A 19,105-nucleotide genomic window follows, 5' to 3' on the forward strand; every position below is an offset into this window, starting at 1 on the left:
ACTACCACCCCAAATAAAAATTGTTTTTAAAAAATATTTTTATTTTCATAAATTATTTTCTCTAGTAAAAATAAAAGATGTCTCTCAAAAACATTTTTCATTCATAAATCAAACACTAAAAATCATTTTCGGAAAATATTTTCTACTCACTAACCAAACATGAGAAAATAAGTCCAAAATCTATTTATTTTCCAGGAAAACATTTTCCTTCATACAAAACGCACCCTTAGTAATAATTGAGAGACCGCTAAAGTATTATTAATTATGTAGCTAATAAACATTCGTAGTAAGTGTTTTGCCTTGAAAATATTATGTTTCGAAGGAAAAAAAAATTACCACTTGAAATATATGGGATCCACATGAATAAACGCATGCTTATAATCAAGTCACTTGGCTACCAAACCAAAAAAAATTCTTGGTTTTGGTATGAATAAATTAAACAATTTGAATGTTCAAAATCTTCTTGTTAGGAATGATATGTATTGCTTTCATTTTTGTTTTTTTGTGTCTTCGTTATTTTTGTATTTTTTATTGCGAATTGTTTTAAAATATTTTTTTAGCGGAGGATTATATTGGAAATAATATTTCTACTCACAATATAGGAATAAGATCTAAGTATATATTACTTTTCTCAAATCTGATATGAATAATTATATTGGATATGTTATTATTATTGTTGAATATAATATTCGAAAATCAGGTATGAGAACAAAAAAAACATTATCCACTATTTTTTTTCCTTTATGTATCTACTCAATTTACATTACTAATAAAATTGACCTAGTGGAAAATAAATTCTAGCAATTAAACCTAACTTCTTGGTTATTCTGTGATGGAGAATTAATTGCTTTAATCAATTGAAAATAAAATCATTTAATGAGTCACTTGTCCAACAAGGTTTTATAAAAATGGGAAAATTAGAAGTCAAAATAATTCAAATCTTGGGTTAAAACTCCCCCAAAATTAACTTTTTTTAATGTATGCATGCATTTCTAGTTCTAAGTACTTCTAATTATCTTTAGGATGTGTTCAATTTGACATAAAAATTACCCTAATGGTAGGATTTCTTGTAGGAAAAATTACATAAATTAATACATTTTAAAAAATAATTACAGATTTTAGCGATACTTTTTGTTTATTACCATTTATAGCAATACTGTGATAAATCTGTAATATGTATTAAAAGTGAATTATTTATGCAATATATTTGAATTATAATTGTTTTTTAAATATATTGTGTTTGTTTGGTAAAAAATGGTCACATTGTATTATAAGTGTATTAAAATGTGTGATAAATGTATTTTCCATCATTAAAACTTGTATTATATGTGAATAATAAATTGTTCTTTGTAATATGTATTAAAATTGTATTATAAATGAATTAAAAGCGATCAAGTGAAAAAAAATATTGTTGCTATAAATGGTAAATATTTTATTATTATAGCACATTTATGTAAGTTTCCCTTTCTTGTATGTGATCACACTCAAAATATAAATAAATACTCCTAATAATTAAATTAAGCAACATATCATAGTCATATGCATGTATCGTAGATTTTTTTTTTAATATTCGACTCAATTGTACGAGATTACAGTTTACTCAACGTAGTATTTAGAGTAAATATAATTATCTTTTACATATGTTTGTGTTCTACGTAACGTTATACACTTTGCTTTCTCACAGGTCGCAATCTTAGGGCCTTGGAGAAGTTCACCACCTAATCGTTCACAGTACTAGTTGGACTGTGTCTGAACACTAGACTTTTTTAGGTTAGATATATTGACTTTCGGTAATTATAAAAGAAATTATTATAAGGCTAAGAAAATATCATTTGACCTTATTTACACACATTATTAGAAAGCATCAAATAATTATTTTGGTAATCTCTAGCTAATGTGTAGCTAAATAGTTTGGTGGACAAGTGCGAGTCGAAGAATAGAATTGACAGATTTTTATGTTGATGCTTGCTTTCGAAAAATGGTTAATGTTATATCTTTGGAGAAACTCAAAACAGGATGAGAACGGAAAATGAAGCGTTGTATAAGACAAACAAAAAATTACACGTTTTTAGGTTCAATGACGATGCAGGCGAGGGAACAACCAAAGAAGATGCATGATATTGGTTTAGGTTATGATATATATAATATCAGAGTCAGATATTTTCAGGTATAATATATGTGCCCATGACTAAGGACGAGTAGACGAGGGTAGATCATAGAGAATGATCGATAGAGTTCTACTGACAAGCTTTTAAAGAACAGTATACATATAAAATTTTAGGCAAAATTAACATCAAAATGAAAGAGAAAAATAAAAATTTATAATACAAGTTTATATAGTATATGATATGTAGGTACATGCATTTTTGAACTCAATGATGACGTAGCCCAAAAACAAATTTATGGTCAATGAGATTGTAATTGTGACGTTTATTACTTGATTATAACTTCATATTTTTCTTTGACTTATTTAACATTATTTTCCATTTAAAACTTCCTCACCATTCAAATTTATAAATATTTATGTATTGCATGTGCGTTTTTCTAAACGTCATGGCTTTTTATTTAATTCTCTAAATTTGTATAGTCAATAGCTAATAGAAATTCTTGACCAAGATATAGTGTGAAGTGTGAACAAAGATAAAGAAATATCTTTATTTAAGAAGATTAGCTCTAAAATTGCATTTTTCAAAATTCATTTTGTCATATATTGGTAAGTGCATATTATGTTTCTAACATTCCGGTCCATTAATGATATTATTAGTTTTGAATTTAGAATTATATAATTTTTTTTTAAAAAAAAAAATATATAATTCTTACATTTACTTCCTTATAATTCACATTTACTTCCTTATAATTCATATTTCTCATGAGTTTGATCGATGTGAAAGTCACTTAATTAGAACGTTACACGCACTATCTTTGCTGCGATTCGTCATATTATATCTCTTATTTTAATCTTACAATCTAAAATAAATTTTAGAAAGACTTTTACCGATAAATTCAACAATTAATTTATTCACATATGAGATTTTGTTGTCCTATTTGCATGTATTCATTTTTTTACCATATATAGAACCACACAACTCTACCATATTCATGGAGTGACAACATCGGTAGAATTGAATATTATCTGTTGAAAAATTATATTGTATAAATATTAAGGAAATTTTTTTATATATAATATTTATATTATTCTAATTATTTGCTCAACCCCCACCCACGTGAACTTCTAAGTTGGTCAAATAACCAAAAATAGAGAAGCATAAAAGAAAGGATATAATGGATTTTGCATCAAATAAATGTAGACAAAACATACAACTACATCCAAAAATATGACTATGAATATACGCGGTAACGACAATTTATTTTTTTGTCAAATAAATAATTAATGTCACACCAAAACAAATAAAAAAATAAAATAAAGATATCTTGAAGACTCAAATAAAAGTTACTATACGTTGGTCTCCACATATATATAGTACCATTATAAGTCTACATAACGCGGTATTCAAAATCAAATTTTATATGAATCACTAATGACTTTATCTACAAGTCAATCGTCATATGTGGAGGGAGAATTTTCATCAAACAGGTTCAGTATATATGTAATAAAATTTTATATATCGGAGATAGATGATTGTATTAGACTTTTTTTCTACCCTTCTTAGGAGTTCTCACCCGTTTTGCTCCCTTAGTGACTCAAACTTGCAATCTCCGAATTGGAAGTGAGGGGTGTTTATCATTCGATTAACTGTCTCTTGTCTGTATTGGACTCTTAATTAATATGATTTGGACGATTCTCTCCTCTTGATCTAGAGTTTTTGGGATAGAGTAGACGTAACAGTGCAAAGTATTTTGTGGCCAATTATTTTAACAATAATAATGTAATTATCATTTTATTACATTAGCAACACTAATAATATGTATGTTGTTAAAGATTTTAGCGACTCATCCAAATACATTAACATTTATTCATGCCGCTAAATATTATTGTGACAATCGGAGTTAGAGGTTTTTTTATTCTATCGATCGCTTGTTAATTGATTCCTTATTAATTTTAGTACACTCAAGGACTAAACACTGAGAGGCGGATCTAGAATTATAACATTTTTCGTTAAATTTAGAACTCTACAATAATACATGAGAAAAATGCTGAAAATATTCTTGTACGTATTGACTTAAAGATATGTTTATCGTTAATCAACTAACTCAAAAATGTACATCTAAAATAGTCTAATAATTTTAAAATATTTTTCCTATTAATATTTACTCCAAAATAAAAAGAAAAAGTTAATTATTTTCCCTTTATATTAATTGTTAATCCAAAATAAGGTAAAATGAAAAATAGTTTGCTATATATAAAGAAAAAAATATTTCTTTGTATCAAATGTGAACGAAGATTACTTATAAAGCCGCATATATTGGAATAAAAATAAATTGGAATATTTTGCATTCACATGGTCTATTAGAGAATATATATTATTGCATTTGTCAATTAGAAGTTAGAACCTTCATAAAATAATTAAAATTTATTAAAATAAAGGAAGCGCATTAAAATAACACTTAGCCACACATTTTTTTTCCATGCACAAAGAAGCTAATATAATTTTAAAAAAAATCATTTCTCGTAAGATGACTAAAATTTCTTCATCTTTAATTAGAGATTTAACTGGTCATAACAAAAAATTGATACTATTGCTTTATGTGCTCTTTTTTAATGTTTATGTATTTTTTAGAAACAATTTCAAATTATAAATCATCAATTTGTTTTGCTCAATGGGTCTTGAATGAATTATGTATACATTTTATGTGGTTTTTGTTCTTTTTAACGTAAACATAGGTTTTGAAGTCAAAATTACTATAAATTCTTATCTTGAATTTACGACTCTAATATTAAATTTAATTCATACATATCGAAACCTGTAATAAAAGTGAAAAAAATTTAATTCATCTTATCACAATCTTCGACGATCATCGTAGACATGCTATCTCCTTTTATAACATTCCACTTAACTATACCCACCGAAAAGAAAAGGCAAAGGAGAAGACAAATTAGATTTGAAAAATTAAAAAGAAGAGAAGAAAAGCAAACGCGTTTCTTAGTGCTAAAAAAAGTTGGAAAAGGCCAAATACTTTTCCTTAAACAAAAAAAAAAAAAACAGATAAATACATAAAAATAATAACAATAATAATATATTCAATGAAATTTTATCAATAATTGAAGTCTAAAGAGGTGTGAAAATAAAAAATTTATTTTCGATATATATATACCACATGGTTCAAATATAAAGCATGTAAAAAAAAACATGTATAACAAATACAGTAGCACACTTATTTTGAAGAAGAGAACAGGAACAACGATAACTGAAGCAAATGAAATATTAGTTAATAATACTCCTATAGTACTAAAGTTAAAAAAAAAAAGATAATAGAAAAGTAATAATAACGATATTAGACCTACTAACTTTCTACTCTCGTCCTCGACTTTCACATCTTCTTATCTATGATCACGTTCTCGTTAAATAAATAAAATAATAAAAAAATGTCAAAATAGGGACTTGACTACCAATCATCACTCAGAATATATTTTTGTCAGTTATACTTTACCTACTCAATTACTGGCTCTTCTACTTTGACTTGGTAGTTATGGGCCCTACTTTAGTGGGCCCACTTCAATTTCTAATATTTTGTGGGCCCAATATTCTATTTTTGTGGGCCCAGGCCCGTTTAAAGATTTGTCGCGCGTGGGCTTTTGTAGCGAGTGAAGCTACCAAATCCATTAATGTGATTCTGTATTGTGGGCCCATTCTTTTAGATATCTGTAAAGTTACTTTGGGCTTGTCTTTAATTTTTTTACAAACTTCATTTTGGATCATCATGACATCTTTGTGAACTTAGCCCAAAGAAATTCCGCAATAAAACGATAATAATATATTCAATGTAATTTTATACATAATATTTGAAAACAATGGTATATACGAGTCTCATCACTTACCTTGAAAAGGTAGAAGCGACAATTTTCGATAGACCCTTGTATGATGAAATCTGTAATGAAATATAAAATTTTATGGGATATTCTAAAATATTTGCAGGTCTATATGTTCAGAACGACTTCAGTTATATGTTGTTTGACTTCATCAAGTTTAAATCTCGACACTTCTGATTGATGTTCGTATAAAAGTGATTGATTATTTCAGGAATGTATAATTGAAATTTGTACAAAAATAACTGAAGTAATTTCGATCATATGAAACATTAGAATCTATATAATACACTTGATAATCTTTTTAGCTTCGGACATTTATTTTGAAATGGATAAACTTATAAATATTTTGAAAAATATTTTCCTTTTTAACATGTAATATGATTGAGGATTATTGATGAAAACATTGATTAACTATTTAAATCTAAAATAGTTTGTAATAATTATAGACAAGAAAATGATGTCCTCTCTATTCCCAAATAAAAAATAAATAAAAGTAGTACCAATTAAAATTAAGAAATTTTAACATATTATTACATCATTGTGATATCAATATTCTTGAACATGATGTCACTAGATGAATCCCACTTTCATGTCAAAGAAATATTAACTTGACACGTTGGAAAAAATAATTGTTCTTATTTTGTGAACTAGCACATGCCTTGTTTTCTAAGGCTAATCAGTTTACGTGTATATCGACTAATTTTATGATATATTTAATTGTCATTTGAGTTGAAAATAGAATAATAAATACCACATAACTAATAATTATGTTACTAATATTTGCATTATTTTAACCAGTATTTACGTCCAAACGATTCGTTAATTTTATTAATAGATATTATATTTTAGGTTATTAAACACAGAAAATTATTTTTGGAAATATGGATATTATTCCGTAGATAAGGTTGTCATGATTAAACAATATTTGAGCTTACTTAATTAGTTGGATGATTAATCCCACTTATTTAGTTGGCAAAAATAGAAAATTATAGAAATTATTAAACTACGTACTTTTAGTATTACCAAAAGTTGTTGATAAGTTTTTCATTAGGATGACAATGTCGATTATATATATGATATCATTGTTTTTTTTTAAAAAACACAAGACAATGTCATTTATATATTAAGTGAAAAAAAATTAATAAATTCATCGATCTAAAAAAAAATTAGCAATTACACTATCTTTATTTGTTTTGTTTATCTTACTATTTTATGGGCTGTTATTTTTCTCTTTATCCCGCTCTAATTATATTAGGGGTAAGATTTATCCTCTTCATATTTCACTTGTAAAACTACACTATCAGAAAGTTGCATTTTTTAAAAAGAAATTTAACACGTAAGATTAACTTATTATATATAAAACGAAATTGATTTTTTTTAATGTATAGTTTATAATTACGTCATACTGAGCAAAGAACTAATCATTCTCTGTCAAAAAAAAAAAATCAATAAATTGAATTAGGTATTTTAATGGAGATAAGAAAGGATAAGAAAAAAAAATGCACTTTTAAAGATTTCATGCATGCAATATCATTTGCAACATAAATATTTTTCCAATTATTTTATGCAGACCTTTTTTTTTTACAATTATTTTAGCTAGGGTTTTAAAAAAGGCTACAAATTAAATAATTTAAATATGTTTAAAAAGGAGCTAACTTGTCTCTTGGCTATCATTTCCTTTACCAATGCTACATAATCTTATTTCTATTAAAAATAAAAGTTAATTTAAGAAAATTATGAAAAAAGGAAAGAATAGTGGAAGAGTGACATGGCTAGTGAGAAATCAAAAGATATCATTATTTATATGAAAAATAATAAAATGAAAAAGACATAAGTTTTTTTATTTTTTAATAATATAATCATTAGACATGAGTTGGAAGTGTTTGGCAAATATACTATTCTCCCAATTTTGGAAATGATAATGATGACAGATAGATCTATAGTTCAAGAAGAATTTGGAATTTTTGGTTCTCCTTGGTTATTTGATTTAGAATTTAGACGTTGTGAGTTTTGGTTAATAAAGCATTAAGTTTTATTGAATTAGTAGATTCGTTGCTACGCATCGTTCTAAATAACAAGTATGAAATATCATAATGTGTTGAGTCTGTGAATAACGTCTCACGTTAATAATTGAAATGGAAAAAAAATTACTACTATATAAGACATATCGATATTCTTAAAATTGTGTGAGATTTTTTAATGGAAATTGTGTGAGTTTGATTTAAAGTAGACAATATCACACCATATAATTAAAATTATGTGTCTTTGAGCTATTTATTCCAACAATTAATATCAAAATCAATGATTTGATAAGACGAGTATGGATGCTTGATTAATATAAACGGCACACACTCGAAAATCAGATAAGCCAATTTGATATGGACCTTAGTAGTTCGATGAAGAGCGAATAAAGTCTAACATTGATAATTAAGTATGTAGCAACATACATATAAAGTATAATAATACACTAAATGATGTAATAAAACTGTGATATCTTTATTTTGTTTCAACCTAAAAAACATTCTCGTGCAAATTTCCTATATTTCTTTTTACATACATTTTATATAACTAGAAATTACATAACATTAATTCAAACAAATATTTGTAAAAATATAATAATATTATTTAAATTCTCAATATTTTTTATTTTTTTTAAAAATGAATTCAAAGGAATATAATTAGGCAAAAGGGCTTGACCCTTATGGGGCGGTTTGCCAATTTTTTAGGACCTGCCGCCCCACGCTCATTGGTTCATTTTAGTGGATATTGGGACCCAATTATTTTTCCTTTTAACATGATCTTGTTATTTATTATTTTTATTATTAATATAAAAAGCTAAATAGATAATATAAAATATATGGCTGAAAATTGAAAGTAAAATACAATAATTGATCATGAACCCTAAAATCTACACTTGAGTATATCTACATGCAAGAATAAAAATATGTTAATATACTTTCTTTAGCATAAAAAGTGATGATAAAGTCAAAGAAGTAAAAATTATACATGTTAGAACATTGATTAATCGGGTCTTTTAAATTTCTTCGTTTTCAATTATATATTTTGAGTTTGAGATTTTGGAAATTAAAAAAAAAAATTAGGAATGTTATTGTTATGTGTCATCTATAGAAAATAACTGTTATAGAGAGATTTGACGGTATTAATTAAATTTCAAAGTCAATCATCTCATGACAACATGTCAACATCCTAAAATAGCACTATCACCTTGATGTACTAAGAAAAAATTCAAAGGGTTTGTTGAGTCTAATTATGAGTTGTTTCCTTGGAATGAGCTAAGCAAACACGTAACATAATTTGGACAATGTATACAACTCTACTGGGGTAGTTCTATGTGAATTGTTTTTCAAGGTTCATTTATTGGATATAAAGTTACAACAATCGATCTGTACGCTGTAGAATAAATGAAATTGCTTCGTCTTTTATTAGAAATTCCGCAAAAAAGATCAGGTTTGAAGCGTCAATCTCATAAATGAGTCATACACAATACATGAACCTAGATTTCATATCTCAAAACGAGTATCAAACATCAAGTGTATTAAACGAATTAATAGAACGATTTTTTAATGTACTTGCCGCTCAACAAAATTTTACACACATTTGTTTATTATTAATCATTTTTATGATAGACTATATAGTGTAAAAATTCCTTAATAGGTTTTAGTAGATAATTACTCTTAGTATAATTTTTTTTTAATTAAGACTCCCATTACATGTGTGGTGAGTTTTATTCATTTAAATAAAAGAAAAATGTTAAAGGAAAATGATGATGTAATGCTAACATAGACTTACGATAGTTTAACCTTTCCTTAAAACTATTATACATAAGATAATAGATTCAATATTGCCCCATCTTTTCTTAAATCTTATATTCATACATAACAATGAAAAATTTATGAACTTAATATTAGTATGTCATCAAAATATATAGGTCATATATTATATATTGCTATTTCATCATTATTTTTTTTATAATACAGTGATTGATAATTTATACATCGAGCTATCTTTTTCGTTTTATTTCTTAATTCCTTTTCTCTGTAGGCACTATAAGCACACTCTATTGGTCCACTTTCTGATCAATCACATCCATATTTACACGGTTTAAAGATTGGTCTAAAATACTTTTGATTATTATTACTTCCTCCATTTCAAAAAGATTGACCTAGTTTGACTTGGAACGAAGTTTAAGAAAAGAAAGAAGACTTTTTAATCTTGCGGTTCTAAATTAAAGTTATATCAAATTTATCAAAATGTCCTTTAATCTTGTGGTCCTAGACATGCCACGTGGAAAGTTAAAGTTAAAATGTTGCCAAAAAAGGAAAGGGATCATTCTTTAAAACAAACTAAAAAGGAAATAAAAATATTTTTTTTGAAACGGAGAGAGTATTATTTTAATTGTAAGCCATTTAAAGGGACCCCAAAAAGAGTGGAACATATATATTGGTCTCAAACATTTTTGAGTATATTTGTAAGAATGCTAGTTTGCCAACACATCATCTCCAATAAATAAGAGGAAACAAACTAGTGTATCCAAATATCTACTATTATACTCTATTTATCATCTTTATAATTATGTAATTTTATAATTTCTTGTAATAGCATGATGATAATGATGATGTGAGATGTTGTTGTCTTCTTCTTATTGGTTGATGTGCAACTCGTCACACTATATCAAAAATGATGTTTAACGATAATTCATTAATGATAATAATTTAATTGTCTTTAAATATGTACTTTTAATAGTAATTAATTAGTATTCTTTGTATATGTTCCAAAATCTTTTAGCGACATTAGATTCAATTACAATTAACTAATGTCGATAAAACTTTAACACTTTTGTTAATAGATATGTTTATTACCGCTAAAAGATGTTTTTGTTATAGTGTGGACTATAGTGAATGAATAAATAAGAGGTTTAATAAACTATTAGAGTTTAACTTCTGTATATTGATAATATATATTTCTGTTATACAAGCATATTAAGATTATACATAGAATAATGGCTAGCTAGCATTGTCTATCTTAATTTTTGATTTGGTAACATATAAAAGTCTAATTATTAACTTATTATAACATATCAAGTACATTTGCTATAGTATAATCTTTTTATAAATATTATCTGTATATATAAATTTTATTTGTTAATATTTTATGTGAATCTTATCCTATGATACCACACTACATGCTTCTACATTTTTCTTTCTCATTTGATGCCAAAAGTGTACAAACCATTATGGGATTTGGGGACCTCACAAGTGAAATGGGGATTGGAGAGTCACTTTGTTATGGAATGTATAGAAATTCAATATTCATTATTTTCATTGTGTTATATATTATAAATGGATCATTGATTGGTAACAATTAGACACATACACCTTCTATTTTTCATTATTAGTCTTTATGACTATAAATTTTGATTGGATAAATGGTTTACTTGTCTCAATCAATTTTTAACACATTGCTTTTGGGGTTTTGTTGCACTTTTTGTGGAGTTTGGTAGGATTATAACCTTGGATTTGTTATGATGTAGATTTAAGTGGCCAAAGAAAGAAGAAGGCATATGTTAATTTGAATTCGGAGCCTAAAGGTATAAAATATTAACAAAAATTTTAAAATGGCATATAAAATTTTATATTAACCATAACGGTAAAATTTCTGAAACAACAACGATTTTCTCCGCCGGAACTGCTACTGCAGCGATTTGCAAAATGTGATTTTTTTTAAGAAAAAAATTAAAATCGCTGTTTAGGCAGCGATTTTCATTTAAAAATAGAAAATTTTTAAAGAAAATCGCTGCCTATGCATCGATTTCATTTTTTTTAAAGGCAGTGATTTTCATTTTTTTTAAAAAAAATTAAAAGAAAATCGCTGCCTAGGCAGCGATTTTTGTTTTTTAAAAAAGATTTTTTTTTACGAATTTTTTTAAAAAAAAAGGCAGCGATTTTTGTAATTTTTTTTATAAAAAAAATCACATTTTGCAAAATCAGCGATTTTGCCGTTTTGATTAATATAAAATTTTATATACGGTTTTGAAATTTTTGTTTAATATTTTATACCCTTTAGGCTCCGGACTCATGTTAATTTTATTTATTTATTTATTAAGGACTACTTATTTTTAGATAAAAGTACAAAAATATGGATGAAAAAAAAAATAATTCTAAGATTTGAAGTTTTAAAATTCTTTAAGGTGATCTCGATCTAATAGTATATATAATTATAATTAGATTCATATGACCTATTTATAAATACTTGATGATTTTTTTAATACATGTACAAAATGATAAAAATTATTATATTCACGTCTATATGCAACTTATATATAAACTAACATCACCCTTGGCTTAACGGAATAAATGATCGAGATCTCTCTCCCTCTTATATATCCATCATAATTTCAAATTAGTTGCATCAACTGCTTAAAAATAAAACTTTCAAACATTAGAAGTGTGATTTAATGGTCAATAAAATGAGTTGAGAATCATAAAATTTCATGTTTATATTCCAGATGCAAAACTAAATCAATAGGTGATTTTTTCTCCATCTATTTAACCTTGTTGAGAAGAGTTACATGATACTAATCGTGTTGATGGAAACTAACAGATATCTTATAAAATTCGGACCCTATAATATTCTTTTTTTTAAAAAAAAAAACAGGTGTCATTATCATTGAAGGAGTAAATGTAAGAAATAGACACTTTTTTCAATATCAACTCCATTAGTTCCAACAACTAAAAAAAGGAGTTTATTTTGTTAGTTACTTTAAGGTGGTGCACCTAGGATTGATCTCATTGAACATCATTTTGACAAAAACATAGTCTTTTACATCATCTTTTGATCCAAAAAAAATAAATTCAAAAAGTAGATTCAAGAAAGTTCTCATGAATATGACTTGTCCCCTCATATTTTTAAATTTTTTAATACTAAAAAGAACTTTTTGTTTAATTTTTTTTGTCTATTTGTATATGGGGAATAATGAAAAAGAATAAAGGAAACTATGTAAGACATGCATGTGACCTATGCATATCGCAATTTTTATTTATAATAAACCATTTTTTAATTTTCAAGAACTCTAGCATGCTAGATTAAAAAAAAAATTTGGTTTGCGTCACTTGACATTTGATACGTGCTTATGACCTGACTAATTTGGGTTCACATCATAAGTTAAACTATTTAAATTGACCAAGCAAACTATTTTATGATTAACAATTGTTTACATGAAAAAAAAGTTTGAATTTATGAAAAATAGGATCGTATTTGAATTTTTAACAAGTGAGACTTCATGAAAATATCGTGAAAATCTGAAAAAGTTGGTCTTCACATTAAGCACAGGATATTTTTATCTAAATATTATTTCCCTACTAAAAACAATTAATTTTCAACTTCTCAATATGTGGCTATTTTTGCAATGAGTACAAGCTCTAAAATGGCTATTCCTCAAAACTTTGTAGCTAAGCCCAATTCAGACTTTGGGCCGAAGGCAGAAGTTGTATCCAAGAATGAAAATAGGGAAACTTACATAAATATATTGTAATTTATCATTTATACAATAACATTTTTTTTTCACTTGATCACTTTTAATTCATTTATAATATAAGTTTAATACATATTACAAAGAATAATTTATTATTCACATATATTACAAATTTTAATAATGGATACTACATTTATCACACATTTTAATACACTTATGATAATGTGTCAAAATTTTCCCAAACAAACATAATATATTTCAAAAACAATTATAATTCATATATATTGCATATAAAATTCACTTTTAGTTCATATTACATATTTAACATAATGTTGCTATAAATGGTAATAAATAAAAAGTATCGCTAAAATCAGTAATTATTTATTAATATGAAAATATGTCAAAAAGGATACCATTTCGCTTTTATTTTATTTTGATTTTCTTATAAAAAATATTTTAAAAAGGAAAAAAGATTTAGTTGAATTATATATTGACGTTGTGTTTAAATATAAAGTTGGTCAAATATACTATGACTTCATCGTCGTTCTATATAAAATATGATATCAATCGATCTCAACTTATTTGGAACGAAAAGGTAATTATTGTCATTATTCAGGATAATTTAATCTTCTAAATAAATCTGTTTTTATGCACTATAAAACAAGGTTTGATATATGCAAAGCTACTCATGAAATGCCCACAACTATTTTATAACAACAATAATATTAAATCAAATGTTCTATTATAAGTGGGTTAGAAATGAATAAGATGAATACATATTACAATTTCGATAGACCATCAGGTAAAAAGTATTATTGTACACACAAAACATCAAATGATATTCTAAAATATTCATGGTATAACACACAAAAAAATTAAGAAAATCGCTTAAAAACCTATTAATTGGCCCTATATGTCCAAAATAGACTTTAAAAATGGTGAGGCAGTACGTATGCTTTCACAATTTCTTAAGGAAGGTTTCGTAAAACTTTCACAAGAAATCATATGAAGTCGTATCACCAAAATATTAATGGTATATACACACGAAAAATTGATATTATTAGGTTAACACATGAAAAACTGAGAAAATTACCTATTTGTAAGTTGTCCATTAAATTTCCAAAATTGACTCTAAAATGATGAGATAATACATATTGCTCCCCCAACTCCCTATGGAAGGTTCAGTAAATATTTCACAAAGAAATTATTCAAAAGTCATATCACCATTATATTCATTGGCAAAAGCACACGAAAAATATATATATAAAAATCACGTAATCCTATGAATTAGCTCATAAATGCCCCAAGATAGATTACGAAAATAGTGAGACTATTTATAGTTCTCCCTAACTCCTCATGGAAGGTTCTGCAAATGTTTTGCAACGAAATTGTTTGGAAGCCGTATCACCAAAATTTTCATGGGCTAACTCACACAAAAATACTAAGAAAATCACCAAATCCTATACATTGGCTTCTAAATGGCCGAAATTTTTTTGTAGATGGTGAAACTGTATGTATTGTACCCCTATCTCCATACGGAGGGTTCCATAAAGGTTTCACAAAGAAATTATTTGTGATTCATATTGCCAAAATATTAATGGGCTAACACACAGATACTAAGAAAATAGATTAATTTCTATAAATTGGTCTTACATGTCCAAAATAGACTGTACGTAATGCTACTCCAACTCCCTACAAATGATTTCGTAAATGTTTGACAAAGAAATGATCCAGAAATCATATCACCAAATATTCATGAGCTAACACACACGAAAAATGGAGAAAATCAACTAATTTATGTAAATTGTCCCCTAAATGCCTAAAACTGACTCTAAAAATGGTGAGACAGTACATGCTGCTCACCCAACTACCTACAGAAGTTTCTGTAAATATTTTGCAACGAAAACGTTCAGAAGTCATATTATCAAAATATTCATAGGAACACAAAAATTGATAAAATATGCGTTTAACTGCTTTGGGACTCGTTTGAACTTGAATGCGCTCGTTTTCCCGCGGGACGAGCTGGGTCCATTGCTAATGTTTCTTAATAGAAAACCATGAGAAATATCGGCTATTTTATTTTGAGAATTACGCATCACCAAAAATCCATGGACTGTAGCACACGAAAATCGGTAACGTTTACATTCTTTGGGCTCGTTTGAACTTGAAAATGCACCTTATTTCCCCGCAAGACAAGCTGATTTCATTGCTAATATCTTAACGGACGTCCATGAAAAACTTTGGCCATTTCGTTTTGAAATTTTGGATCACAAAAAATATGGACAATAGCACAGGAAAATCGGCAAAATCTGCATTTACCTACTTTAGGACTCGTTTGAACTTGAAAATGCGTCTTGTTTTCTCCGCGGGACAAACTGGGTCAATTGCTAAAGTCAGAACAGACGTCCATGAAAAATTTCGCCCATATCATTTCCGGTGATTCTGGATCACAAAAAATTCATGGACTATAGCACACAAAAATTGATAAAATCTGTATTTACCTTCTTTTGTGTCTGAACTTGAAATGCACCCGTTCTCCTTGCGGGACGAACTATGCACATTGCTTTCGTCTTACAGACCTCAATGAAAAATTTCGGTCATTTTATTTTGAGAATTTCGAATCACAAAAAATTCATGGACTATATCACATGAAAATCAACAAAAATTGCATGTACCTACTTTGGGGCTCGTTTGAACTTGAAAATGCGTCTATTTTTCCCCGTGGGACGAACTAGGTACATTGATAACTTCTTAATGGACATCCATGAAAAATTTCGGTCATTTTGCTTCGAAAATTCCGCATCACAAAAAATTCATGGACTATAACACATGATAATCGGTAAAATTTGTGTTTACCTATTTTGGGACTCGTTTGAACTTGAAAATGCGCATGTTTTATCCGCGGGACGAACTGGGTCCATTGTTAACGTCTTAACGGACGTCCGTGAAAATTTTTGGCCTTTTTGTTTAAGAAATTCCGCATCACAAAAAATTAATGAACTATAGCACACGAAAATAGATAAAATCTGCGTTTACTTGCTTTAGGGCTTGTTTGAACTTGAAAATGCGTTTGTTTTTCCCATGAAACAAATTGTGTCCATTGCTAACGTCTTAAAGGACGTCCATAAAAAATTTCGGCCATTTCGTTTTGGAAATTCTGAATCACAAAAAATCCATGGACTATAGCACACGAAAATCGATAAAATCTACACTACTTACTTTGAGACTCGTTTGAACTTGAAAATAAGTTCGTTTTCCCGCGGGACGAACCGCGTACATTGCTAACCTCTTAACAGATCTCCATGAAAAAATTTAGTCATTTTGTTTCAAAAATTCTGGATCACAAATAATTATGGCACACGAAAATTGATGAAATTTGCATTTTCCTTATTTGGGGCTCGTTTAAACTTGAAAATGCGCATGTTTTTCCCATATGACGAACTGAGTTCATTCTAACGTTTTAACGGACGTCCATGAAAAATTTTGGCCTTTTTATTTAGAAAATTCCAGATCACAAAAAATTCATGAACTAGCAAACGAAAATCGATAAAAAATTTCTTTACTTTTTTTAGGGCTCGTTTGAACTTGAAAATGCATTTGTTTTTCACGCGAAACAAATTGGGTCCATTGCTAATGTCTTAACGGACGTCCATGAAAATTTTTGGCCATTTCCATTTCAGGAATTTTGAATCACAAAAAATCCATTGACTATAACACACGAAAATTGACAAAATTTGCGTTTACTTGATTTAGAGCTCGTTTAAACTTGAAAATGCACCTGTTTTTCTCGCAAAACAAACTGCGTACATTGTTGACGTCTTAACGGACCTCCAAGAAAACTTTCGGCCAATTCTTTTCGGTCACAAAAAATTTCTGGACTATAGCACACAAAAATTGATAAAATTTGTGTTAACCTGCTTTGGGGCTTGTTTGAACTTGAAAATGCGTCTGATTTCTCCCCGGTACAAACTGGGTCCATTGCTAATGTCTTAAAGAACGTCCATGCAAATTTTTGGTCATTTCATTTCGTGAATTCCGCATCACAAAAAATTAATGGACTATAGCATACAAAAATCAGCAAAATCTACGTTTACTAGTTTTGGGGCTAGTTTGAACTTAAAAATTTGTCTGTTTTCCACGCGGGATGAATTAGATCCATTGCTAACGTCTTAACGGACGTCCATGAAAAGTTTTCGGTCATTTCGTTTTGGAAATTCTAGATCCCTAAAAATCCATGGATTATAGCACACAAAAATCGGTAAAATCTACGTTTACCTGCTTTGGGTCTTGTTTGAACTTGAAGATGCGTCCGTTTTCCCCGTTGGATGAACTGGGTCCATTCCTAATGTTTTAACAGATGACCATGAAAAATTTCGGCCATTTCGTTTTGAGAATTTCGGATCACAAAAATTTCTGGACTATAACACATGAAAATCAGTAAAATCTGTGTTTACTTGCTTTTGGACTCGTTTGAACTTGAAAATACGCTCGTTTGAACTTGGGACGAACTACGTACATTGTTAACATCTTCACAGACCTCTATGAAAAATTTCAGTCATTTCGTTTCGGAAATTCTTGATTACAAAAAATCTATAAACTAACGTAGATGAAAAAAAAAAAGAAATGGCATAATTCCTATAAATTAGACCATAAATGTCTCAAAATGAACTATGAAAAGGGTTTTACAAAAGGTTTCACAAAGAAATCGTCTGAAAGTCGTATCACCAGAATATTTATGGACTAACGCACACGAATAACTAGGAAAATCACCTAAATCTTGTAAATTTGCCCGTAAATTCCCAAAATAGACTTTGATAATGGTGAGACTATACGTAATGCTTCTCAAGAAGGATTTCTTAAAGGTTTCACAAAGAAATCATATAAAAATCATATCACCAAAATATTTATAGGCTAACACACACGAAAAACAAAAAGAATCACCTAATTCCTATAAATTGACTCATAATTACCCAAAAATCAATGTAAAAATAATGAGACTGTAAGTATTGATCTCCCAACTCCCTACACATTTAAGTTATATCATTGTTACCTTAAGGATATCCACAAGTAAAAGTCACATACTATAATAGGTAAAAGTTAGTGTGAAAACTCCTTACATTGGATGGTGTATAACTGTGTATAAGTTAAACCTCTTTCTAGTATTAGTTTCAACGTTATGAAAGCATTTCAGCAAGTTTTTGGGAAAACGTATCCTATATATTGGGTTAGCACAGCTATGAGTCAATATCAACAACATTACTTAGGGCCCGTTTGGATGGGCTTAATAAAAGCAGCTTTAAAAAAGTACTTTTGAAAGTGCTGAAACTTATTTTTAAAATAAGCAGTTATGCGTTTGGATAAAAGTGCTGAAGTTAAAAAAAAAGTTGTTGATGTGTTTGGCAAATAAGTGCTGATAAACAGCTTTTTAAATCAAAATATCTGAAATACCCTTAAAAGCTGTTAACATAATAAAAGTTAATTAATTATATTTTACAGCCATAAATATTTTGCTATCATTCACATATTTCTTCACTTCAAATTGGAAGAACAGGAAGAAGTTCAACAGCTATGCCAAACGTGAAAAGGGAAAAATGGAAGATAGAGATGTTAGGGTTATGTAGGTA

This window comes from Solanum pennellii, chromosome 11 (assembly GCF_001406875.1).
Source record: "Solanum pennellii chromosome 11, SPENNV200".
Classification (NCBI taxonomy): domain Eukaryota; kingdom Viridiplantae; phylum Streptophyta; class Magnoliopsida; order Solanales; family Solanaceae; genus Solanum; species Solanum pennellii.